We start from the raw sequence: 25,440 nt of genomic DNA, 5'->3' as shown, positions 1-25,440 counted from the left end.
GGTAGAGTTGTGATTATTATAGGTGTATTAAACACCTTCCTCAGTGTAAACAAATGCAATGGGCGCCGGTTGCTACGCCAGGAGGCAGGCTATGTGGAGTCTATGTATATATGTCTATGACATTATCTGTACAAAGATGGCAGCGCCAGGAGGTTTACCTGCACTATGTGATGTAAACAGTGTTTTTTAATAAGCTTCTTGTGCACTTTTTACGTTTTAATGCCTCGTTTTAAATATCGGGGCTCTCCGGATTCTAGCAAGGAGGTGTGGAGCTACTTTGAGCTGGATAACGGTGTAAAAAAGGCATTTATTTGGGCAAATTATGGCCCGATCGTTGTTGGGCGTGCTGGGCAAAAAGCACAAAATTTCTGTATCTCAGAACGCTGTGGGAGAGCGGAGGTGTGCTATTCATCAAAGGTAAAAACTTTTTATCATGTTTTACTACAACAAAAGTACATTTTACACCGGAGTTCTCCTTTAAAGACTGGAGTGTGTAATTTGAATTATTTAAAAAGATTTATTAAAATACACCAGCAGAAATTCATATTATATATCGCCGCTGTCCAATGAAAACCAAGTATCATTTTTGTCGATTTTTAGTACTACGTAATTTGAACAGACAAACTGTCTCTTACACTGTGTCAAAATTTCTTGATAAACGGACCAATAGAAACTCTTAAACTCAATAGGCCACTCTTAAGTGGCCACAGTGAGTGGAAGCACAAGGTTAAGTAAGTAGGTAGGTGTTTCTAATAAAGTGGCCACAGTGAGTGGAAGCACAAGGTTGAGTAGGTAGGTGTTTCTAATAAAGTGGCCACAGTGAGTAAAAGCACAAGGTTAAGTAAGTAGGTAGGTGTTTCTAATAAAGTGGCCACGGTGAGTGGAAGCACAAGGTTGAGTAGGTAGGTGTTTCTAATAAAGTGGCCACATTGAGTGGAAGCACAAGGTTGAGTAGGTAGGTGTTTCTAATAAAGTGGCCAGTCAGTGAGTGGAAGCACAAGGTTGAGTAGGTAGGTGTTTCTAATAAAGTGGCCAGTCAGTGAGTGGAAGCACAAGGTTGAGTAGGTAGGTGTTTCTAATAAAGTGGCCAGTCAGTGAGTGGAAGCACAAGGTTGAGTAGGTAGGTGTTTCTAATAAAGTGGCCAGTCAGTGAGTGGAAGCACAAGGTTGAGTAGGTAGGTGTTTCTAATAAAGTGGCCATAGTTAGTGGAAGCACAAGGATTAGTGAGTAGATGTTTCCAATAAAGTGGCCATAGTTAGTGGAAGCACAAGGATTAGTGAGTAGATGTTTCCAATAAAGTGGCCATAGTTAGTGGAAGCACAAGGATTAGTGAGTAGATGTTTCCGATAAAGTGGCCACAGTAACTGGAAGCACAAGTTTAAATAGGTAGGTGTTTCTAATAAAGTGGCCGCAGTTAGTGAGTGGAAGCACAAGGTTGAGTAGGTAGGTGTTTCTAATAAAGTGGCCACAGTGAGTGGAAGCACAAGTTTGAGTAGGTAGGCGTTTCTAATAAAATGGCCAGTGACTACCAGCATGTAATGTGTTAGAACTTAACGGTAACTTGTTCTAATGGCCTAAAACAGTTCTTCCGCTCATGTTAAAGGAATGTTCGGCCACACAATAGTTCTGTATTTCTGAGTTATTGAGATAATTTGCTCATGTGAAAGTAAGCGTTTGCTCATTTATCACTCAGATCAGAGAGTAGCAGCTCGAGGTGTGTTATTTTACGCAGCTACAGATGAGCAAGCACACACCCGCACCCTCAGGCTGTAGCTGTAGTGTTGAGTATGATGTAAGACTGCATGACTGACACTTAATGTTTATTTGGCCGGTTCCGCTTGATTACAGGCAAATTTATCTTTGAGCTTGCTGTTCTGGATCAGCTCAGGTTCTGTAGATCACCTGTTAATCACATTCAGTCATGCATAAAGCTTATGAAGATGATGATATCTGACAGCTGACTTTCTATTTCTATAAACAAGTTCAACAGAAAGAGAGTCAAGTTCAGGACGCTTCTTAATAAACCAGCTTAAAACATGCCTCCTTAATTTAGCTTCTATTTAAAAATCTACCTTATAGTTATTTTTTTCTGAATGTCTGATTTTATACTAATAATCTCAATCTCTGATGACATGACAACAATCTGTGATGTTATAGACACCAAATAACTCAAAATTTCTTAATGAACGGACCAATAGAAACTCTTAAAAATGACCTGAAGTAAACTATTTTTATATTGACTTCTATTAAATGTTTTGATTTTTTTTTTCTCTCCTGTAGAAAAATGCTGTTTTGGATATGCTTGCTTTTCATTGCACATCCACAATATGTACATTTGCATATTACATAACTTTGTCATTTTTTGTTATTTTTCATTCTATCCTCTAAGAAGACACGTTTCTAAATATGCTCAGTGGCCACTTTATCAGAAACACCTCTTATGCACCCACTCACTGGCCCCCAGCTAAATCAGTGATCAGAGGCTTAAGATAGGTACAGTAGGTGTTTCTAATAAAGTGGCCACAGTGAGTGGAAGCACAAGGTTGAGTAGGTAGGTGTTTCTAATAAAGTGGCCACAGTGAGTGGAAGCACAAGGTTGAGTAGGTAGGTGTTTCTAATAAAGTGGCTCTTCTTAATAAACCAGCTTGAAAATGCCTCCGTAATTTAGCCTCTATTTAAAGTTCTACCTTATATATATTTTTTTCTGAATATCTGATTTTATACTAATAATCTCAATCTCTAATGACTTGGTCAAGACAACAATCTGTGATGTTATAGACACCAAAAAACACATTATTTCAGTGATTAATTTCAAAATGTGAAACTCGTACAAATATATAGATGTATTACATGTTTTTATTGAAAGATTTTGAGTTCAAGAGAACAAGAAAAAACACAATCTTTTTGTTTATAAAAACTTAGTGAAAATAGTTCCATTGCCGCTCTGTTTGGCTTGTAAGCGCTGCATCGTTGCTAGGTTACCTGTATGTGGTGGAGTAACCCAGTAATACATGGAGACCTTAGGTTACAGTGCATTACCGGCTGATATTGGTACTCACAGAACGCCTCTTAGCCAATCACATTGCAGGGTCAGAACTAACTGTGGTATATATATATATATACAAGTTAAGCAAACAAAAGAGTTACAAGCAAGTAGCACCGAGCCACAAATCACTACAGTTTCGCAAACAATACCTTGTGGAAAACAGTTTAAAATGGACAAAGTATTTAATTCACCTTTATATAGTAAATATCTTCACTTTGCGTGATTGGTTCAGAGATTTTTTTCAGAGATAATAAAAAACAAAAAATCGTAGCTCACATTGCATTTTGGGGGTTAAAACAAAATTTGGGTGGCATTAACAGATTTATTTAGAAGCATCTTTGCTATTTAAAGGGTATTATGCCTCTTACTGGCAGCAGATATGAAAATATGATATATTTATATATATATATAATGTGATATGATATAATATGATTGCGGTGTTTCAGTAAAGGAGGCTCACAGACGAGGGTAAATCTCTGTGTATAAGCTGTGCAGATCCTGGAGCTTACTGAGCTTAACTAACTGCTCAAACCAATTACTAAACATCAGATCAGAGCTAATTTAATAAGACGTCCCTCATGGCTGTGCTCTGTTTCAGCATTAAATCAAGATCAATTCAATTTACTGCAGTTCTCTATTGGACAGCAGCTCTTACACACAGCTCTTCATTCCATCATTTAACGCCAACCTGTCACTTTATACAACAGAGATCATAAACAACGTAAAACTCACTGTGGCCACTTTATTAGAAACACCTACCCACTCAACCTTGTGCTTCCACTCACTATGGCCACTTTATTAGAAACACCTACCTACTCAACCTTGTGCTTCCACTCACTGACTGGCCACTTTATTAGAAACACCTACCTACTCAACCTTGTGCTTCCACTCACTGACTGGCCACTTTATTAGAAACACCTACCTACTCAACCTTGTGCTTCCACTTACTTTGGCCACTTTATTAGAAACACCTACCTACTCAACCTTGTGTTTCAACTCACTGTGGCCACTTTATTAGAAACACCTATCTACTCAACCTTGTGTTTCAACTCACTGTGGCCACTTTATTAGACGCACCAACCTCTAGCAAAAAGGAGCTACAAGTGATGGTGTTTCTGATAAAGTGGCCACAGTAAAAGTGATGGCTGTGAGGTAATGAGGTGAGGTTAAAGGTCAGAGTGTTTGGGCTTTAGCTTCAGGCTAATCTGATCCGTGGTGGTGGTGAACTTGCTCCAGCACGTCTCTGCAGTGAGAGTTATTCTGAGAATTTCATTGTTTGGAAGGAATTAGTTGTGTAAACACCGTGGACATTTCTATAGTATTTCATACCTGGAGGACTAAACTGTATCACCAAACCCTGCAACTCACCTGTCCAGTGCTTGTTAGCTTTTTCCTGCTGGGCTATTTTTGTTTAAATGTGTATTAATTCGGGTGGAGTTGGCTAAAATGGGCCATCAGATAAAATAGATCAGATAAGATTGTACCCTGCTGGCCACCAATGTCAATAGATGTTATTTTATGTTGGATGTTGGTCATGACATCAGATGTCAGGATAACGTCTAATACTGTTACGTGTGTGCAGGGTAGCTTCATAGTTTTTGCAGAAATTTACAGCCAATCACAATAAGTGGGACATTCCAGGATTTTGGTACATTTCCTGTCCCACCACTTAAATTTCCAATGTACATATCCAAAATATCTAAATGACTATTTTTTGTGAAAAATGTACTTGTTATAAGACAAACTGTAAAATATGGTGGAAAAATAAGATCCTTAGATATTATTCAAAAGATCAAATACCTTTGGACCACCTCAAAAAATGGCCGTTTTCTCTTGTCCCACTCATTGGGTGACCAACTTATTTGGCAAATTTAACAATTAAAATAAGCTGTAAATAAATGACTTCCTCTTGTATATTGTTGATATGCATCTCCTTTACTTATAGAAACAACTTCTTTGGTCTACATTGTTTTGCATGTTACAGTTTTTATGCTATTAAGTTGTGTCCCACAACATGCGCTCAACCCTGTTACCATAAGGAATTTTACCTGGCAGAGAAAGAGTTAAAAATATTTGTCTACTGGCACAAAGGAAGTGACATCACAAGGACATTTTCTCCCCACATGGCAAGACCAAGAGTAAGTGCTCTAACAATTTTCAAGTTTTTTTTTCCAAATATGTTTGTCCAAGTTGTGTGTGTCACTCAGTGAACGCAACCCTGTTACTCATATTGTAAGACTAATAATGAGTAGAGTAAAATTTACTTTATATATTTATATAACCATGTTTGTCTTTGATCTTGTATACATAGCTAAATTTTACAGTTAGCATCTGTTCCTGGGGTAAACCACAACTTAGCCTAGATTTGCAACCCTGTTACTCGCAACCCTGTTACTGTAAGTTACCAAATATATTGCATACCAATTTAAGCATCTAATTAAAAAAACTGCTTTGATACGTGAGCTTGACGAATCAAACTTTTCAATAGTCTATTACCTGTATTTCATAAATATATGACTAAAAAATGATCAAACTGAAGATCAAATTTTTAAAAGTGACCACCCCTGAAATGTACCAAAATCCTGGAATGTCCCAAGTGCTTTTGCATTGCTGCTACAACACAACTTTAGATGTAGCAATGGTTTTGATTGGTCTGAGTCTGTGCTAGTTGGCTCTAGATGGTCAGTCTAGACTGGTGCAGTCTAAGCTGAAAGATGGAGTAAAAGTCGTGTAGTGTATGATTTCAATCCAATTTTAAATGGAGTCTTGTAATGTGAACTCTTCACCAACTCTCCAGTCTGAACCAACTCCAACTTACAGCCTTTTTTCCTAACAATATCCTCTTTTTCTGTTGAATTGTAACGTTAGCACATTTGCAGCAGCTAGAGTGTCTACTTCTGCACAGTTTGTAGCTATTCCAGAGACCATGTTGGCAACATCACCCAACCCACCACTTTACCCAACAATGTTTTTTTAGGTTTTCTTTTTTGTTTGTTTTGCTCCTGAACAAATAGCTGCACAAACTATGATTTGCCTCTCCTCAGTGCAAGATTCTCTGGTCTGATGAGATAAAGATTGACTTTTTTCACATAAATTCTAAGTGGTATGTGTGGAGAAAACCAGGCACTTATCACCTGCCCAATACAATCCCAACATCCCAACCGTGAAACATGGTGGTGGCAGCATCATTCTATGGCCATGTTTTTCAGCTGCAGGGACAGAACGACTTATTGTAATTGAAGAAAATATGAATGCAGCAGTGTACAGAGCAGAGTGCTCTGGACCTCTGGACTGGGCTAAAGGTTCACCTTCCAACAAGACGATGACCCTAATAACACAGCTAAAATAACAAAGGAGTGGCTCTGGAACAACTCTGTGAGCATTCTTGACTGGCCCAGCCAGAGCACTGACCTAAACCCGATTGAACATCTCTAGAGAGACCTGAAAGTGGCTGTTCACCAACGTTCACCATCCATTCCAATGGAACTGGAAAGGATTAGCAAGGAAGAAATGCAGAGGATCCCCAAATCCAGATGTAAAAAAATTGTTGCATCATTCCCAAGAAGACTCATGGCTGTACTGGCTCAAACATGTACTTCCATTCAATACTGAGCAACGAGGGGTCTGAATATTTATGACCATGTGATATTTATACTATACTTTATTAAGTGTACATTAATGAGAAATAAAAATTAACTTTTTTTTGTTTTGGAGATGGATGATCTTAAATTTAGCTGCTTGAAGTTTTGCACCAGGAGTAAAGGCATAACGTTGTCCAAAAGCAGTGTGTAAGACTGGTGGAGGAGAACATGATGCCAAGATGCATTTTCTTTACATTATTTGAGGTCTGAAAGCTCTGAAATAACATATATTATTTATATCTTGACAATTAATAATACGTGCTGCTTCAGAAAAAGAAACAGCTGATGTCACTTCCTGTTGTAGGTGTGACTTGTAGAATCATGTTCCAGATGTTTCAAATGGGGTAATGTTTAACAATAAGGTTTATTTTAATTTAAATATTCTATTTTTTTTTTAATGAAAAAATATTATTAAAGCATAGATGGAATTTGGAGTCACACAACAATGCAAAAAAATACATGTCTAAAGGATTTTAATAATTATATTTCATGGTAAAGTTTATAGTTAGAGAGTGGGGGACAGGTAACAAATGCTATTTTTTTTTTTTACATTTTACATATCTTACTTTTGCAATTAGGTCAAAGTACAAGACGCTATGCTTAATAATATAATGTATTTGAAAGTTATTTTGTGTGCACATTTATACATGTAATTTCCTCGGGACAGAAATAGCACAGATTGGGTGGAATGGGCTTTATACGTTTGTGTGAGTGTGTGTAGTTTAGAGACGGTCCCTGACTGCCTGCAGCGCTGATACCCGCTGTGCTGGGTCTCAGTGTTGAGGAGCGGAGCTCTGCGGAAGGTCTGATCTGTAGTTGATTCTCCTTTCTGAGAAACGCAACTTTCAGTATCTCTTTCTTTCTACGTGGATTTACTTCGCACTTTCTTCGGGCACGTGCGTGCTCACCACCGTGCTCGTGCTGGTTCTGAATGTGTGCTCAGATTGGTGAATTACGGATTAAAATGCCTTTAAAAACAATGTATTTAACAACTCTCCAGCTGATCTGAATGAGGGAGAGAGGGGGTCCTGCTTAACCCCCAAACAACACCACCTCAACCACCTGCTGCTGCTGCTACCAGGGACAAAAACAAGAGGTAGGAATATATGTTATATATTTATATATATACAATTCTGGGAAAAAATAAGAGAGCACTTAAAAATGATGAGTCTTTGATTTTACCAAATTGAAAACCTCTGGAATATAATCAAGAGGAAGATGGATGATCACAAGCCATCAAACCAAACTAAACTGCTTGAATTTTGCACCAGGAGTAAAGCAGCATAAAGTTATCCAAAAGCAGTGTGTAAGACTGGTGGAGGAGAACATGATGCCAAGGGTTAACCAGGGTTATTCCACCAAATATTGATTTCTGAACTCTTAAAACTTAATGAATATGAACTTGTTTTCTTTGCGTTATTTAAGGTCTGAAAATTCTTCTTTTTTAAATCTTTTTTGTTATTTCAGCAATTTCTCATTTTCTACAAATAAATGCTCTAAATGACAGTATATTTATTTGGAATTTGGGAGAAATGTTGTCTGTAGTTTATAGAATAAAACAACAATGTTCATTTTACTCAAACATAAACCTATAAATAGCAAAATCAGAGAAACTGATTTAGAAAGTGAAGTGCTCTCTTTATTTTTTTTCCCCCAGAGCTAGATATACACACTGTAGCTCTTATCTATCATGTTGTATTCAGTATACTCTGAGCTCCATTAAGTATTATCTTTATTAGTACATAATTAAAGGTTATTTCATGTGGGGGAAAAAAAACTAATAACTTTGGTAAAAAAAAACACAATACAGACTTTCTTTCCACATTTATAAAAAATATTAAACATTAGTTTTAGGGTGTAATTGGAGTCACTTTTTGTTTGTGCTTTCTAGGTACTGTCAAATACATTACTCTAGTAATAAAGTGACCACAGTGAGTGGAAGCACAAGGCTCAGTAGGTGTTTCTTATAAATTGGCCATGGGGTCTATCCACAGCATCTTCTTGTACAGCCATTTTCTTACATATATATATATATATATCTGTAAGAAAAAAAAAAATATATATATTTATATATATATATATATATATATATATATATATTTATATGCAGTATATTTACATATATTTATATACACGATATTGACATTTTTTGGCGATATTATCTCGCACGATACGATATGGCACACCTCTATTGTGAATATTTAATCACTAACTCTATTAATAATTATTCTAACAATATTTATTGCAGTGGTGTTCCTTACCTTTAACAGGTAATGGTTCAATTAGGATAATTCACTCTTTTTTCATAATAAAATACATGTTTCACTAGTTTAATACTTTTGAAAAATCTACATATAAAACACAGTAGTTTTACATAACATTTGTTATTTTTGCAATTTTGTTTTAGTTTTAGTTTTTGCAGGGGGTGGTTGCAAAGATGTGAGATGAACCATTTTATGATATGTTGATTAAACTAATTAAGGCAAGCAGAAGAAGTTTCAACAATTTTTTCTAGATCTTTAAACTTTAAAACAGGCCAATTTGACCCAAAACAAGGTTAAAATGAATTATAAAGTTTACTGTAGTCTCCTGAGATATTTTGGTCCTCTGACCGTCATGGACTGGTCATGACCTGATGGCTGATCATGAACTCGTGATTGATGGGTCTTCATTAATCATCAGCTCTAAACTATGAGGAGCATTCGCTCAGTGTAGGGTTCAGTAACGTCTGCTGGAGGTTCTTGTCTATTTTTGCAGTACTTCTCCATCCTCAGGTCACATGCTTTCAGTTGGAGGTGTTTGGTATGCGCTCCTGCAGTGTGCTGATTTCTACAGTCTGACTCAGTCACTGCTGAGTGTAATCAGGTGTTTGGGTGTTTGGACTGGATTTGAGCTGCACTTGGTTCAGTTCCAGCTTTAATTTGCTCTCATTCATTAAAGGGCCTGTATTAAAGCCTCAGTTACACAAACAGAGTAACAGTATTTAACTCCAATGCAGAAACTGAGCGTGTCCTGCTTTCTGCCCGTTGGAAAGTGGTTATGTAGGAATTAGGGGCGTCACGATTCCTTAAATCCTCGATTCGATTTTATTTCCGATTTTAGGGTCACAATTCGATTCGATGTTTTTTTACAGCAGAGAGGCCTATGCCAGTTTTAGATTAGTCTATGGTCAGTCATTGGTTTGATTCATCAAATTTACAATATCATATTTTAAATAGTGGGCTTGATATAAGTGATGCAAAGTGATACAAGTGATCTGTAATACACCACATTAGGCATTAATGGTCAAATTTAAATAATTTAATTAAGATATATATGTTATGCCATCTAGTGGCTTTTTTGGTAGCAGCAGTGTGCACATAACAAAATAAATAATAAAAAAATACAGGAACAGTCATGTAAAAAATAATAGAACCATTAGAGCCTTAACAAACTGAACTCTATCCTACTGTAACAGTTAAACATGATAAATAAGAGTTTAAGACTTTTTCGGTCCCTGAGAATGACAAGTTTTTTTTCTTTAATAAAGATATATTATTAACTTTATCTGAGAGAAAGATGCTCCTTAAGGTACCAAAACTATTAACATATTTGAGGCAAGAAAAACAACTGTTGTTTTTATATTTTCTTTAAGTTTTTCTTTAAGAAGATGAGAATGTCCACATTCTCTGGAGAAAGAGCTGCTCTTTGAGCTGCAGTGTGCTGCGCCATTTGCGGGAGGAATCGTCGATCCTCTTTTTGACCTCGATGCTCGAGACCATGACATAATTTCTATCGATTTCGATGAAATATTTTGCCTTTTGTTTTTAGCTCAAACAGACATCATAATGAAAAATATATAAGTTTGCCAAAACTGATGTTCTAGTAGGTCTTTTAAATGCCCAATTTCTTGAGTTATATCGACACTGTCAGCTTACAGCTCTGTTTACACCAGCTAGTTAACGTTAGCTTTCTTTTGTAAGTAGCTACAGGTTTAAATCGGATCTCCGGTGGATTCCACATTTTACCGAGACCTTAAATATACACTAGGGAAGCTCAACAGAACACCGGTCAGAGCGGGAGAGGAAGAGTTCCCTGCTGCAGTGCTGTTAGCCAGTCAGGGGCAATATGTTTGTCCTGTCTTTCTTCAGAGACCTCCAATTCAGTGATCTAAAGCAGGGCTAAATAGAAACACCTGAGACATTTTAAAATGAATGAAAAAACGATGGAATGAGAAATTTAACATATTTGTTTGTATTTTTACACTTTTACACTTTTAATCTGTCACTTTTTTCATTAAAACCCATCATGCATTGAATATTTGGCTAGCAAAAATACTCATTCAGAAATGGCAAAAAAAAAAAAAAAAAGTTGTCATTCAGCGATTGGCCGAATGAGTAAAAAGACAGAATCATTTTTACCAAACAGTGACTATTTTAAATCCTATTTCATTGTTTCCTCTAACAGGGGAATGGATGAATTTTAGACCCAAACCCCTCCCTCGACTGCATTTCTCTGCATTTCCCAGTGTAAGTTTTGCTCACATGTCACTTGAGTAGCACCACTGAGGTACATTTATGACTGGAAAAGCACTAAAGGGCAAAATTGTAAATTATAGTTTTGTATTGGCTTTTTCTTGTCCTGCTTAAAAAAAAAGCAAGAAAAAACTATGTTTAGGCTGATGCAGAGCTGATCGATATATAGAAACTCCACGTAAATCCATTTTCAACATTCGTCTGAATGAGTGAAAAGACAGAATAAATTATGCAGAGAATGAGGAATAGAGCTGGTAGAAAGAAACTGGGAAATGGCAGGTTTAAGTTCATTTTTTATCCTCTACTCGAACAAATTAAACACAATATAACTTTCAGTATCACTTATCACACTGGGTTCTTATCCAGGTTCTTAACCTTTTCTCTAACTGTCTGTGTTCCAGCTGAGAGAAACAAGCTGTACAGGGCTAGGATATTAACATTAGCTGAGCTAACTTAGCCTTAGTTAGCAATTGTTATACATTTTTAAAGACTGGCTACTCTTTTACTTACCTATGTTTTAAATAGCACTACTGAGGTAAATTTATGACTGGAAAAGCACTAAAGGTAAAAAGTTGAACAAATTTTTTTATTGTAGTTTTGTAATTACCTTTTCTTGTCCTGCTTTAAAAAAAAACAAAAAAAAATATTTTTGGGCTGTTTAAGTAATTTGGTGGCAAAATAACCGGAAAATTCCTTTTTTTTTCTATTTTCTCTACTCGCACAAATTAAACACAATAACGCTTTCAGTATCACTTATCTTTTATTACACTGGGTATCAGGTTCCTAAATTTCTCTAGCATAGTAATGTTAGCTGAGCTAACTTAGCCTTAGCTAGCAGTCGTTTGTTTACCAAAAGACTGGCTACTGTTTCACTTACATGTGACTTGAGGAGCACTACTGAGGTAAATTTACGACTGGAAAAGCACTGAAGGTATAGCGTTGTAGTTTTGTAATTGCCTTTTTAGTTCTGCTTTTGAAAAGCAAGACCAAACATAATTTTAGGCTATGTTTAAGTAATTTAGTGGTGAAAAAAGTAGCAAAGTAAATTAAAACTCTATTTTTTATGTGTTAAAATCATTGGTCTTCACTGTGATGCATTTGATTCCAGTTGCAGAGCTATTTGTTATTTGTTTACCAAAAGACTGGCTACTGTTTTACTGTAGTTCTACTGTAGTTTTTTTCTTTTTTTCTAGTTTTACTAGAAATATACAAGACAAAAATACATTTAGGCTGTTTAAGTAATTAAGTGGCAATTTTTTTACGAGCTGAAATCATTGGCCTACACCAGGGGTGTCCAAACTTTTTTTGTTGGGGGCCAGAAGGAGAAATATATTTGAAGTCACGGGCCACAGACTCTGTAATAAAACAAATAATGAAATATACCACTTTAAATAATACATGTTCCTGATTACTTTCAATTACACACCATTTTACTTGACTTACTATCTTTATCTTTGACAGTGTTGTGTAAACTAAGATTTTTCAAATTGATGTTTAATTTCATGATGTCTCTTAATATTAAACTCCTTAATTACGGCAACTTTTAGACTGTTTGCCCCGTTTTTCTGCGCTAGAAATGCGCACTCTCTCCGCTTTTAGACTCTTTTCCCCGTTTTTCTGCGCTAGAAATGTGCACCATCTACGCTTTTAGACTCTTTTTCCCGTTTTTCTGCGCTAGAGATGCACACTCTTTCCGCTTTTAGACTCGTTTCCCCGTTTTTCTGCGCTAGAAATGTGCACCATCTACGCTTTTAGACTCTTTTTCCCGTTTTTCTGCGCTAGAAATGCACACTCATTCCGCTTTTAGACTTGTTTCTCCATTTTTCTGCACTAGAAATGCGCACCCTCTCCGCTTTTAGACTCTTTTTCCTTTTTTTCTGCGCTAGAAATGCGCACTCTCTCCGCTTTTAGACTCGTTTCCCCTTTTTTCTGCGCTAGAAATGCACACTCTTTCCGCTTTTAGACTCTTTGGCCTGTTTTTCTGCACAAGAAATGTGCACTCTCTCCACTTTTACACTCTTTGGCCTGTTTTTCTGCGCTAGAAATGCGCACCCTTTCCGCTTTTAGACTCTTTGCCCCGTTTTTCTGCGCTAGAAATGTGCACTCTCTCGGCTTTCAGACTCTTTGCCCCGTTTTTCTGCGCTAGAAATGTGCACTCTCTCGGCTTTTAGACTCTTTGGCCTGTTTTTCTGCGCTAGAAATGTGCACTCTCTCCGCTTTTAGACTCTTTGGCCCGTTTTTCTGAGCTAGAAATGCACACCCTCTCCGCTTTTAGACTCTTTGGCCCGTTTTTCTGCGCTAGAAATGCACACCCTCTCCGCTTTTAGACTCTTTGGCCCGTTTTTCTGCGCTAGAATTGCGCACTCTCTCTGCTTTTAGACTCTTTGACCCGTTTCTGACACCTAGCGTTCAAACTTTGAATCTCACATTATAAAAACCTGCTAAACAGCGGGCCAACTTTCATTCTATTTCTAAAATACCTCGCGGGCCGCTCCAAAAAAGGAAACGTAGTTTGGACAACCCCGGGCCTACACTGTGATACTGAAAATTGTCTTCAGTAGAGCTTTGAATAAAACATGTACATTTGATTCCAGCAGCAGAGCTGATCAATATATATATATATATATAAACTCTAATCCATCCGCAGCATCTCCTCATCTCCACCTCGCATTAGTCTGAGACTCTTTTTCTGAGAGTTTATAATACGATTCAGTCCCGTCAGCTCCATCAGAGCTGCAGTGGACGCCGCAGTTGATGGAAGCCGTACTGCTACGGCTGCAGATTTACAGGAACATGACGTTTTGTTGATCTCAGAGGGTCCCGCCCTTTCATGCTGCAGTGCGGAGTTAATACCAGTTTATAAATCATCCCCTCTCTCTGTTTTCATTACTGAGTCTGTGTGATGAGCAGCGCTGCCATGAATGCTTTCTGTAATCATTATTTCACTTATTGCATCACTGCAGGCTGACACACCGACGGGTTATAAAACGTGACTTTAAAGAGAAAAGTAAAATCTTGGTATAAAAATTCCAGCTTGTCTTTACTGTATTCTAATGTGTCTCTAAGTAAAACCATAGAAACCACAGTCATGGAGAGAAATCCCAGTAAAACATTCAGACTGTTCAGTGTACAGAGAAGATGGTGTTTGAATTGGCACGGTTTCAATGCCTTAAAGGTCTGTGACTAAAGCCCTGTATATTCAGCTAGAGCTGAGGGGTATTTAATTAGAATTCAGTTTGGTCCAGTTAGAGAAAATTTCATCAGGTTAAGGTCCGGACCGTCGCCAATGTTAACTTGTGTTATGATTTAGTATTATATCCTGTATACTCAAGAAGCCTATAGTAGTTCTGTCAGTGTTTTATATCGTCAACAACTGAAAGACAAAACAAATTACACATACTATTCAGTATATTTCAACTATATTTATTGTTTTAAACAGGCCTGTCACAATAATTAGATTATCAACCCATCATAAAATAAATGGAAACACCCTCAATAATTTAACATATCGAGTCTAATAATGTGAATCTGTATGTTCACTTTGGTTCAAACTGCTATATTTATTCTATTTGATTTTATTTATATTAAATTTAGACCTGCCTGTCATAATAATAATTATATGAATAAATCGTACAATTTATGGAGAAATGTTTGCTGAACTTATCAGCTGCCAAAATATCAGCCTTTTTTTAAAACAGCAGCTTTATTTTATTTAATATTATTACTGTAGCATACTTGGCATATTATGTTGTGGGTAAAACTGATGGGGGGAGTTGCCTATGCTTTTTGTCCCCTGGGGGTTGCCTTAGTGTTGAGGTAGGGTTGTTTTGGGAGTAGGGAGAGAGGAGTTCTGATCAGGTGGAGTAAAGTGGAATATTTTGGACTCTTGTCTCGGTTGTTTCTCTTTAATTCCTCCAAGTAACTCCGCTCAGTTACATTACTGTTAATATGTTTTAAAACTGTAGTATTTTCATGTTTTTTTCTGGTGCGCACCATCTGTATTAGCTTTTCTCGCTTTATTCTCCCACTTCTCACGGTCTGCATCTCCTGTGTGGCTCCGCCCTCTCGCATCTGCACAGATCTGATTGGCAGAGGAGAGCGTGTGCTGATCTTACAGCACACGTGATTGGTCTGTGAGTTTATTGCGCTGAAATAAAGCATGTAAACCATAAAGACAATAAACGTTCCGCTGCTTTAAATGAACACGGTCAGAATTAAATCCTTCTCAGTAGTTTATCGTTTTGGGTCCAAGTTTTGTCTCAAAAACTAGTTTTAAGGCTCATTTATGTAGTAAATACGGTCGGACTAAAAGTAGTACAAGCTTGCCTACTAAAATACCACTGAGAAACAAGAGTCCAGCCTGTTTTTCTTCATATTAACACATTTTGAGAGTAAATAATCTTTGCAGATTTATTTTTTTCTTCTGTTCTGATCGTTCCCCAGACGTCTCTGTCCCACATCATAATCTGTAAGAATGTATTTGATGTTCTGTCTCTCCTCTCCTGATAATTTTGGGTTCTTTGTTGTTTAAAGTCCCAGTGGAGAAATGTATCTGCGATGCTGCCCGTATATGGACATGTATGATCAAAGCAGAATGTGAAGATTGTGAATATAGTTTCTTCCCATTGGATCATATTATCGTAACACTGCTGCTGAATATTTCACACACCCACTGCATGGATAACTCTTTAATGCAGAGATAGAAATACATATATTTTTGCCTTTAAATCTCTTTTTGTCCACAAAAAATGTCACAAAGGCTGATTTGAATTATTTTCCATGTTTGGACAAGAGATTTGTCTGTATGAAGATTTGTTTCAGTTTTTAAAACCTTCATATAGAGTTTTGTTACACAAAGGAAGTTTTTACACCTACATTTTAAGTTTGGTTAACTCAGTAAATGAATGAATGAAGGAAGATTTACAATTTACATGTATTACACACAAACATTCAAACTCAGCACTCATCCACACACCAGTGAGAAGCAGCAACCAATAGCGCACAGCGTACTCTCAACCGGAAACCACCGTTCACTTGGAGGACTCAATCACCTGGGCACTACAGCATTTTACCCAGGACATATATATATATATATATATATATATATATATATATATATATATATATATATATATATATATATATATATATATATATATATACAGGGAGAACATGGAAACTCCACCCAGATAGAGACTTGAACCCAAGACCCCAGTGCTGGGAGGCGAACGTGCTAACCACTTAAAATAAATATGTTATTAAGTGGCCTAATAAATACTAGTGCATCTCAAAAATTTAAAATATCATTGAAAAGCTACTTTATTTCAGTAATTCAGTTCAAAATGTGAAACTCATATATTATATAGATGTATTAAACACAGAGTGATCTATTTTAAGTGTTTATTTCTTTTATTGTTGATGATTATGTCTTACAGTCAATGAAAATCCAAAAATCAGTGTATTAGAACATTACAATATTATATAAGACCAATTGGTACTTTTGGCAGTGTGGGCAGTGTGCCAAATCCTGCTGGAAAATGAAATCTGCATCTCCATAAAAGTTGTCAGTAGCAGAGGGGAGCATGAAGTGCTGTATGATTTTGTGGGAAAACAAAACTGCACTGACTTTAGACTTGATAATAAAACACAGTGGATCAACACCAGCAGATGACATGTCTCTCCAAACCAATGCTTTATGGTGTTGATACAAGAGCTACTGCGAACATGGTGATATCAGAATGGCAAATTCAGTCTTTTTCTGCTGATACATTTATCATTATAGAAAAGAATTACGTGCAGATTTAAAACTAAAAAGAACTGGCAACCTAAAAGAGAATGTGAATAAGTCAATGCTAAAATAATCAAATTTATCCACACTGTAAACCCATACGTTGTTTAAACTCAAATGATTTAAGTCTGTTTTACATATATATTATATTTCTAAACAATACTCAACTATTTTGAGTTAGTTAAACATTTGTGGGCACATTTACATTTAAACTGAGATCTTTGAGTTGAACCAACTTATAATAACTGAATTTAATCTGTTGTCATTAACAGCTTCTTTTCTATTGGCTTCTGTCACAATCTATTTGCATACTGGGTGTGTCCAACAGTTTCTGACTAACACTCACCATCAGTGTGATTATAGTGATTCCCCCAGGACTACCTTACAAATAGATCAACTTCCCCTTTAGTTGTAATAACTTGATGTTTTAATTTATGCTAACTCAAGTTTTCATTCCCTCTTATGGTTGTGCATTGCTTTTTGCAACATGCAAACACATTATAACCCGATTCATCCAAATATGTTACTTAGCAACCATGTAGCAATCACTGAACACCAGAGCAACACCTTAGCAGCCACATTTGCAACCATCTAGCAACTGCTTAGCAACACCATAGCAACCACCACGGATACCATAGCAACGCCTTAGCAACCACCTAGCAATTGTCTAGTAACATCATAGCAACCACCAAAAAGGACACCATAGCGATGCCTTAGCAACCACCTAGCAACTGCTTAGCAACACCATAGCAACCACCACGGATGCCATAGCAACGCCTTAGCAACCACATAGCAACTGCTTAGCAACACCATAGCAACCACCATGGATACCATAGCAACAGCTTAGCAACCACCAAAGACACCTTCAGGAAAATAAAAAAAAAATAAAAAATTGAGCAAACCGGCTGCTGTAAAAAAGTAAACTCAACTTATCTGGTTTTACAATATAACAAAAATAAAAGATCCCCTTTAGTTGTAATAACCTGATGTTTTAAGTTATGCTAACCTATGTTTTCACTACCCATTACTTAACTTTTTTAAGGCAACCGGTTTCCTCAAATTTTTTTTAAGTAAATTCAACTCTTCCGGGCTTACAGTGCACTCTAAAGGGAGACCACACAAAAAAATTCCTTGGTCCAATTACACATTCTCACCAGAGAGGTCTCCAAATTCTTCTAAACTTACAGACTGTTGCTTTAAACAAACCAAATTTGTTTTTTCTGGTAAATTCTTACAAAAGCTAAAAGGTTGCATATTTCTACGTTTGTGTCACATAGAAAGTATTTCCCCACAGTTGTACTTGACATTTCCACTGGTCACCAGTTATTTAAAGCTAAAAACATCCATATCGGAGCATTACTCTACTCTACTGGAATGTGTAAGTGCTTGTGGACTGGCATGGGCTCACCATTGCTTGTTTATTTGTGTTTATGTGGATTTTTTTTAACAAATAAACACTTTACTGCTCAGATAAACACATATAAGCTCTACAGATCATCTTTTTTTTATATCATTTTCTCAGAGTATTTTTCAGCACTGTACTGATGGCAGATATTCATGCATTACTTCATAGACTGCATGTTAACCCTGCAGCAAATCATATTTAATGAAATGCCGTAAAATAAAAAAGGAATGAATCATAGGAATGCAGTGCTGATGTGAGATTACAGTGATTAATTGCTGTTTTTCTTCAAATACACAAACATGCGCCCAATTTTAGAGGCACTTAGGTATAACAGATGAATTTTCTCAAAACCAAAGAGGGGAAGACTGAGAGAATGTGAAGTATAAATATAAAAAGCAGTATAGTATGTTACTACATATACACAGTCCAGCCAGAATATTATGACCACCTCTGTGTCTCTCTTATCAGCTACACTGATTGTATCTATAGTATTATTATTTGTAGTTCTATAATAATTACGGACTTTGATCCTGTATCTGTTTCTCTTTATAAAACAATGCATCATTAATGTATGATGGAGAGAGAGAGAGAGAGAAAGAGAGAGAAAGAGATTAAAAGGGGTTAACGAACGAACAAAGTTCAACTAATATAGCGCCTTTCTAGAAACCCAAGGACGCTTTACAATTAACACATTTTTACACACAAGCACATTACACATAAACACTCATCCACACACCGGTGAGAAGCGGCAGCCAATAGTGCACAGCATTCTCTCAACCGGAAACCACCATACACCTGGAGGACTGCATCAGGCACTACAGCATTTACCCAGGACAGAGTGCCAATCCATATCTGGGCTCACAGTCATACACACACAAACCTACATACATACATACCACACACTTTACACATACACACCACACAATTTTTAGAGTATTCAATTTTTCTGGGCAATTTAGAGTATCCAATTTGACCTGATCTCCATGTTTTTGGACTGTGGGAGGAAACCGGAGTCCCCGGAGGAAACCCACGCAGACACAGGGAGAACATGGAAACTCCACCCAGATAGGGACTTGAACCCAAGACCCCAGTGCTGGGAGGCAAACGTGCTAACCACTAAGCCACCGTGCCGCCTAACATTTCCAATGCTAGTTAAAGAAGCTGGCTGTTAGTGAGAAATATGTTCGGGGAATACTGTATTCTGTCCACTCAAGTTAACATTATATTAGGTGCACATCCACTGTGAGAGACATAACCTTTAAAAAAAATTCTAGAAATCACAATGTATGATATTTTAATAATTTATTTGTCTGTAACTGCTGCAAATAAGTATTTGAGGGCCAGAATTTTAGCTGATTGGCAGGTGTTCAAAGACTTGTTAGTCCACCTCTAAAAAAGTCCACCTTCACTCCACTTTTTATTCTAAATTAGAAGCACCTGTTTGAGGTCTTTAGCTGCATATAGACATCAGTAAGACTCCAACGTCTAACATGGCAAAAACCAAAAAGCTTTCCAAAGACACCTTTTCCAAAGACACCAAAGACAAACCTACCTCCACTAGGCTGGAAATAAGAGCTACAAGACAAATGCCAAGCAGCTTGGTTAAAAAAAATGCTTAACATGACTGCCAGTCTCCCTCGGACTGGGGCTCCGTGCAAGATCTCATCTCGTGGCGTATCAATGATCCTAAGAAGGGTGAGGGAATCAGCTCAGAACTACATGGAAGGAGCTGATCAATGACCTGAAGAGAGCTGGAACCACTGTTTCCATGGTTACTGTGGATAAAATACACTAAGACGCCATAGTTTAAAATCAAGCATGGCACCAAAAGTTCCCCTGCTTAAATCAGTCCACGTCCAGCCCGTCATAAGGGTACCCATGACCATTTGGATGATCCAGAGAAGTCATGGGAGAAAGTTCTTTGGTCAGAACTTCTTCAGACCAATGAAGAATGATAAGTACACTACTGTGAAGCATGGGGGTGGAAGCATCATGCTTTGGGGGTGTTTTTCTACACATGGGACAGGACGACTGCACTGTATTAAGGAGAGGATGATCAGGGCCATGTATTGTGAGATTTTGGGGAACAACCTACTTACCTCAGTTAGATCATTGAAGATGGGTCGTGGCTGGGTCTTCCAACATGACAATGACCCAAAGCAGACAGCCAGGATAACCAAGGAGTGGCTCCATAAGACGCATATCAAGGTTCTGGAGTGGCCGAGCCAGTCTCCAGATCTAAATCCTATAGAAAATCTTTGGAGGGAGCTTAAACGGGGGAAGAAAAATGGGAGAAAATTAGAAATAAAACTCTGTGGTGTTTTTTCTCCCCTGTGGGGTTCTGAGTATTGAAGAATAGGGTGAAAGGAGGAGAATAATAAAGTATACAGAGAAACAGATACAGAACTACAGTCTAGGGGTGGGCAATATTATATTGTGACACAGAAATATCATGATATTAAAAATCCATATCGCGATAATAGGGTTGTTCTGTCTTAAAAGTAGTCTATTATTTACTGTGAAGCTTTAGGTGTATTTATTGTATAATTGTTTTAGTTTATATGCGTGCACTAAATATTCTGCAATATATTTTGCTGTATTATATTATTTTATGCTATATTATGTATTTTACCACATTATGATTATTCTGTTATACTATTATACTATATTCCTGAAATGAATGAATTATTTTAGTTTTCCTATATCGCCAAGTATATCGTTATCGCTAAAATACCCTGAAATATCGTGATATTATTTTAGAGCCATATCGCCCACCCCTAGTACAGTCTGTAATTATTATAGAACTACACAGTGTCTTATATAAACAATCATTAGAACTGAAAAGATGGACAGTGTTTGTAGAAACTTTAAAGGTGTATCTGATTACAGCTGTAAGAGCCGGGATCACGGGACGAGATGTTCTTTTTTTAATTAATTGATCGTAACTTTCTAATATAAATGGAGAAGTAAGAGATCTGTGTGAGCAGGACTCGAGTACTGGAAGTTGTAATGTGGGTCATTATTCTTGTCTTGTGTCTATAATAAGCTCACGTTGGGAAGGAACTCTCCACATGGCACACAGTCCGGGTCCGGCTCACGCACAGCTATCTTCAGCCTGTCATCTGCTGCACAGAGTCATTTCCCACCTGTCAGAGTGTGAAGAGCTGTACACACACACACACACACACACACACACTGCTTGTTTATAGTTTGTTGACACCTAACCTTTTATATATTTATATCAGTATACAACAGTTCTATTTGATTAAGATCAGGATTGTGACTCAGCAATTCCAAAATATTGCAGGGCTCTACAGTAACGTTTGCACTGGTGTATATACATTACATTACATTACATTACATTACATTACATTTGGCAGACGCTTTTGTCCAAAGCGACTTACAATATTGAAGTGCAAATAATAGAAGAGGTTAAGTACAAAAATAATAGAAGTTAAAAATAAAGCATCTATAGATAGGGCCTTAAGGAGGTCAGAGGGAAATAATGGGATAGAGGAGTAGAGAAGAGGAAGAAGGAAATGAGGTTAGAATTAGTTAGTTTGTTAGAGGTGTTAGGAGAGTAAGTGCTCTTTGAAGAGCTCTGTCTTCAGGAGTTTATTAAAGATAGTGAGAGATTCTCCTGATCTGGTAGTAGAAGGTAGTTAGTTAGAGGTGTTAGGAGAGTAAGTGCTCTTTGAAGAGCTCTGTCTTCAGGAGTTTATTAAAGATAGTGAGAGATTCTCCTGATCTGGTAGTAGAAGGTAGTTTGTTCCACCATTGGGGAACTCTGTATGAGAACAGTCTGGATTGCTTTGTGTGGATGTTTGTTTGGTAAAGCGAGGCGACGTTCATTGGAGGAGCGCAGCGGCCGGGAGGTAGCGTAAGCCTTCAGGAGCGAGTGCAGGTAGGAAGGAGCTGTTCTGTCATCACCTTGTAGGCGATTGTAAGAGTTTTGAATTTGATGCGAGCATCAACTGGTAGCCAATGGAGCTCAATGAGCAGCGGGGTGACATGTGCCCGTTTTGGCTGGTTGAAGACCAGACGTGCTGCTGCGTTCTGGATCATCTGTAGTGGTTTTACTACACAGGCCGGGAGGCCAGTTAGTACGGCATTGCAGTAGTCGAGGCGTGAGATGACGACTGCTTGTACCAGGAGTTGGGTGGCCTGTTGCGTCAGAAACGGTCGAATTTTTCTGATGTTGTAAAGCGCAAAGCGGCAGGATCGAGCAACCGAGGCCACATGGTGTGTGAAGAGAAGCTGGTCATCAACCATGACCATGGTATACAATGGTGTATATGTATGTTTCAGATTATAAGGAGCACTGGATTATAAGGAACACTATCAATAAACGTCTATTTTTTAGACTTTTTATACATGAGGCGCAGTGGATTTATAGATAGATAGATAGATAGATAGATAGACAGACAGACAGACAGACAGACAGACAGACAGACATGCTTTATTGATCCCCGAAGGGAAATTCTACACATCCAGCAGCAGAAACAAAGTTAAAAATCGAATACACAAAGTTACAAAATAAAATATATAAAATATAAAGATACATATAAATACAATCAAATAAAAAAATAGAATTTACAATGTAAAAATGCAGTCTTTAGTGTGTGTGTAATGTAGAATGGAGGTAGTGCAGTTGAAAGCAATAGACAGTGAACACCAGTTGATAAAGTGCATAAAGTGAGGATAACTGATGTCAGCCATACAGAAAGTGCAAATAAACAGTTATATAATGATTTAAATTCAGCAGTGCAAAAGATACGTAAACAGTAGATGGATGAACTACTGAATGAACTACTAGTGCAAAAAAGGGTAGAACTGTAAAAATAGTGTTATAGGCATCAGCAAGTCTGAGAGTGTCTCCATAGCTGAGGGTGTGGCCATGGTGTGGCCGGAGTTGCCAGGGTGAAAAAGTGTCACAGAGTCTTCAGTTTGCTGTGCTGAGATGAGTTGAAAAGTCTTATGGCCTGAGGGACAAAAGACTTTCGGAGTCTGTCTGTGGGGCAGGACTGGGACAGCAGTCTGCCGCTGAATGAGCTCCTCTGCCTACAGGGCGCCAGGGCGCTATCAGATGGTGGGTTGTCCCATGTAGCTTGTTTTAACACGATAAACACACAGACTACAGTCTGATATGCTCACCTGCAGTGTGGGCAGTGTGCCAAGTCTTGCTGGAAAATGAAATCCCCATCTCAATAAAAGTTAAAGTCAGCAGAGGGAAGCATGAAGTGCTTGCAACTGACTTTTTTTTTTGTGCACTGACTTTAGACTTGATATAACATAGTGGACCAAGTCTATTTTCATTGATAATTTTTTTTTATGAGTTGCACTAGTATATATTTCATCCATTCCTTATATTAGAATTAATCATATATATATATATATATATATATATATATATATATATATATGTATATATATTTAAATAATTGCATATAAACAATTTTAGTTGCTTCTAAATTCTAAAAATAATATTGTGGCTTCTGGTAGTGATATTATAAATAGCCTAAATAATTAATTAATAACCTAAATTCTGGTCGCATCTTGTATATTTTGGTATGAAATTGCAAAGTTTATGAGTTTTTGCCCATTTCTGATAGGAAAGTACGACTGAACACAACTGAGAACACCTTAGTTCAGACTTCAGTGGTTCAAACCAAAATAGTTCAGAATACTGTGGTACCAACAAAGTATGGTAGTTTTGGGAAACGGTTGTACTTCAGATGCTAGTTAGTAGCTCATGCCCATGCAACAAATGTATACCGGCGCAATTGCGTGTAGAAAGACTTCTATGCTCAGGGTAGTTGTCTTGCTGCATGACCCACGCTCTCTTGAGATACAGCTCCCTGTCTGTCCCCCATTGCATTTCTATCCCAAGCACTTTGTGTAATGCATGTTAATATCAAATTAACGATTAGTCCTCACCAAAATTTGGAGTAGACAAAATGGTATAACTGGCATTATACCGACTAATCATTGCAGGCCTAGTAGCAACCATGATCTCTTTTGAACAACTCTCTAAAAATCTCCGAAAAAAGATCGCTGGTTCGAATCCCGGTCATGCAGCTTGCCATTAGCTGTCATTGCCCTGAGAGAGCACCATTGGCCTTGCTCTTTCTAGGGTGATGTCGATCAGCACAAGGCTGCGTCTGTGAGCTGATGTATCAGAACCATAAAATAAAAGCAAAAGAATGAATCATTCTTACACTTTCTTCCAGTGAACGGCTGTAAAAAAAAGTACTATGTGCTACTATCTGGTCTATATTAAGAAGGGTCAGTTCAGGGGAACTGTGGAGGTCAGGATGGGGTGGAACTGGGTGTGGTGGGAGGGAGCTAAATGAAATATATGACTCTAGGTAGAGCAAACGTGAAACTTCTCACTATAAATGAAAAGCAGCTCGTTTGTTCTCACTCCTGTGTGGGTTTTGTTGCTTCTTCCCCATTTTTGTACCAAACTGTGATGTCCAAACTGTGGTGTGCCGTCTGTGTACAGTAACAATGTCCACAATTCAGTTCACTTTTTATACAACAGCAATCTGTTCCGTCAAATGTGCTGCTTCTTTAATGGCAGGGCTTCCAACTTTCATTTTTCAGCAGGATAATGCTCACCCATGAACTAGACTGGACTAGAACGCAATTTCAATAGTTTTCCCCAATGAACTTCTATTTTAAATCTAATATTGTAATCACATGCATACAGTACTGGTCAAAAGTTTGGACACATTTTATATTTATTTAAATAAATACTGAAGTGATCCAGACTATGAAGGAACACACAAGGAATCATGTAGTAACTTAAAAGTGTTCCACAAACACAAATGCTTTCCTGGGGCAGTCCTGATGAGAGCCAGTTCCATCATAATGTGTCCTGAAAGGTTTCTAATTGACTGACCTTCAAGTCATTTTTTTTTTAATTAGTTTAGTAGTTGAAAGTATTCTCAAGTGCATTCGCAAAGGAAGAGCCTTTGCTGGGACAGTCCTGATGAGTGCCAGTTTCATCATAATGTTTTGATGGTCTTTGTAGTGACTGCAC

General features: G+C 37.5%; 1 protein-coding gene across 2 annotated transcripts in view; it reads left to right on the top strand.

The window, feature by feature from the left end:
• Window positions 1–7,464: 7,464 nt before the first annotated feature.
• Window positions 7,465–25,440, top strand: part of LOC103027870 (P2Y purinoceptor 3) — a 352,184-nt gene continuing 334,208 nt past the window's right edge. For both annotated transcript variants that reach the window (XR_007440643.1, XM_007257757.4), the window contains exon 1: window positions 7,465–7,784. The gene's annotated coding sequence lies outside the window, so the exon portion shown is untranslated. The remainder of the gene's footprint in view (window positions 7,785–25,440) is intronic.

The sequence above is a fragment of the Astyanax mexicanus genome, chromosome 9 (assembly GCF_023375975.1).
Source record: "Astyanax mexicanus isolate ESR-SI-001 chromosome 9, AstMex3_surface, whole genome shotgun sequence".
In the NCBI taxonomy this organism is placed as follows: domain Eukaryota; kingdom Metazoa; phylum Chordata; class Actinopteri; order Characiformes; family Acestrorhamphidae; genus Astyanax; species Astyanax mexicanus.
The sequence above is the reverse complement of the archived record's forward strand: the minus strand, read 5'-3'. Positions and strand labels throughout refer to the sequence as shown.